This window comes from Pteropus alecto, unplaced genomic scaffold, assembly GCF_000325575.1.
Source record: "Pteropus alecto unplaced genomic scaffold, ASM32557v1 scaffold12, whole genome shotgun sequence".
NCBI classification, from domain to species: Eukaryota; Metazoa; Chordata; class Mammalia; order Chiroptera; family Pteropodidae; genus Pteropus; species Pteropus alecto.
In genome coordinates, this window is record NW_006432669.1 from 4727811 (window position 1) to 4730484 (window position 2674).

Below are 2674 nucleotides of genomic sequence, written 5' to 3' on the forward strand. Positions count from 1 at the left end.
ACAGGAATCTTACATTTCAAAAATTATTCTCAAGATATTGTCTTTCATTTTTAAATCACATTTTCAGTAATTATTTCTACCTAAATTGACATGTTTAATTGATTTCAATGATCAGTATTTATTTTTAATTTTGATTTTGTTCCCCTTGAATTTGGTTTCTATTTCTATCAGCTAGACTATATCTATGAGAAACTTGTTAGATAACATATAAGTTGTTGTTTCAGAGCCTTGAATATTCACGAATGCCTTATTTCCCATATGAATAACAACATATGTAAATTTTTTTGTCGAAATGTTTTATGAAAACATATATCTCTGTTTTCTTTGTATATGTTGTATTATTCAAGAGAAGTCTGAGACCGTTATATAGTCAAATTGTTCTCAGTACCTGAACAGTTGTAGGAATTTTTCTCCACTATCTTTGAAGTTCAAACATTATTGAGAAAAATCAAACAAAACCTAAATAAAAGAGACATATATAATTTTCATTGATTGGAAGACTTTAAGTGATAAATGATATAAATTTTCTCCAGAATGATCTTAGTGATTAAATCTCTAGTACTAATTTTTTAGGAAAAATGATGGAATTATTCTAATAATTACATATATATGTAGATACAGATATTATATATCTAATATATAGACATTATATACAGCCAAGACACTACTTGAAGAAGGCAAAAAAGATAAGAAGCTCATTCTAGCAGATATCAAGCCTTAATTAAAAAAACTACAAAAATTAAGACAGCATGGTTTACTCACAACTAGAGGAGAAAAGAATAATAGAGCAGAAGACCCCTCAGAATTAGAGTCATTCAACACAGACACCTGATTTATGAGAAAAGTTGGAATAAAGAACAGTGTGATAGGGACTATTGTTCAATAAAAATGCTGGGATAATGGATATCCACCTGGAAGAAAATGAAACTCCATTCTTATCTTCCACTATATATAAAAATCAATTCCAATTATTAAAGGCAAAACAACAAAGATGTTAGAAGATGAATGAAGAATGTCTCCATGACCTTGCAGTAGGGAAATAATTTTTTTATATAGAACACATAAAGCACTAATCATATTGGAGAAGACTGATAAATTAGAAGATTGATAGATTTGACTCTAGGGAAATTGAGTTCTGTTTACTAAATGTAATCATTGAGTGAAAAGGAAAATTGTGTAGTGGAAGAAAATATTTGCAACATATAGAACTATCACAGGACTCTTATCCAGAATTCCTACAAATCAGTGAGAAGACTGATAAATCACTAGAGAAAATGTGTAAAAGAATGGACAGCCAAATCACAAAGAGGATATCCAAGTAGCTAAATGAAACTGTGTTCAACTTCCGTAATTAGTAAGGAAATGCTAAAATCACAACATGATACCAGTACATACCTATCAAAATGGCTAAAATGAAAAAGACTGGTAATAAAAAATGTTTACAAATGGTGAACATAGGAATTATCATGAACAGTGTCGGCGCTATTGTAAATATGACAACCACTTTGGAAAATAGTTTGGTATTGTCTACTAAAATTGAATGTGAGCATGTCTGTAAACCAGCCATTCCAATTCTAGGTATATAACCAGAAGAAATACATAATTGTATGCTGGAAACAATGCATATGTCCTTGAACAGTAGAGTATTTAAACTGTGATATTTTCAGAAGATGGTATATTCTACATAACAATGAAAGTAATAAACTGCAGATGCATACCACAATGTGGATGAATCCCATAGACAAATTTTTTAATAGAAGAATTTGAAGGAAAAAAACAGATGTAAAAATACTAATCTGTAACATTAGACACACACATTTAGCTGATGTAACTATTAAAAAATGAGTTAATCAACATAAACTTAAAGTAGTAATTATTATTATTTTGTTTATTTATTTAGTTTTTAGGTAAGGCAACCCTTGGCTGACCTCACAGATTTCAAGGACCTTGTCAGCTTACAATTCCTTATTTTTCCTTTTTATTTTTTACGCCTACAGCACCTGGTCTTCCTAGGTGGTCTCCCATCCAAGTACTAACCAGGACCAAACCTGCTTAGCTTCCAAGATCAGATGGGATCGGGCTTGTTCAGGGTAGCATGGCCATAGACACTAGTGATTATTTTTTGAGGAGGGTGAGATTTCTGTAAGTGGGAAGAAGCTTACCTAGCCTTGTCAGCTTACAATTCCTTATTTTTCCTTTTTATTTTTTACGCCTACAGCACCTGGTCTTCCTAGGTGGTCTCCCATCCAAGTACTAACCAGGACCAAACCTGCTTAGCTTCCAAGATCAGATGGGATCGGGCTTGTTCAGGGTAGCATGGCCATAGACACTAGTGATTATTTTTTGAGGAGGGTGAGATTTCTGTAAGTGGGAAGAAGCTTACCTAGGACTTCGGTATTGCTGTCGATGTTCTAAATTTCTTGACATGGGTGGAGGTTTCATGTTGATAATTATGATTATTAATGTGTATGTTTATATTTTATGTGTTTTATATATGTGTACTATTTCACTGTAAAATGCTTTGTTTTGTTTCTTAAAGGAAAGTAGGCCAAAAGTTTAGTAAATTTCAAGAAATTTCAATTTCAAAAATTTAGCAATTCTAGTACAGTGACTCTTCCTTTACACCTTCTAAATAAGATATATGATCTATCAAATAACTTTATGCTTCTGCAGG

The 2674-nt window shown here is 31.7% G+C and overlaps 2 pseudogenes; both read right to left on the reverse strand.

Moving 5' to 3' along the window:
• Positions 1-1988: 1988 nt before the first annotated feature.
• Positions 1989-2107, reverse strand: LOC112476263 (annotated as a pseudogene).
• A 102-nt stretch (positions 2108-2209) lies between these two features.
• Positions 2210-2328, reverse strand: LOC112476264 (annotated as a pseudogene).
• Positions 2329-2674: the final 346 nt, after the last annotated feature.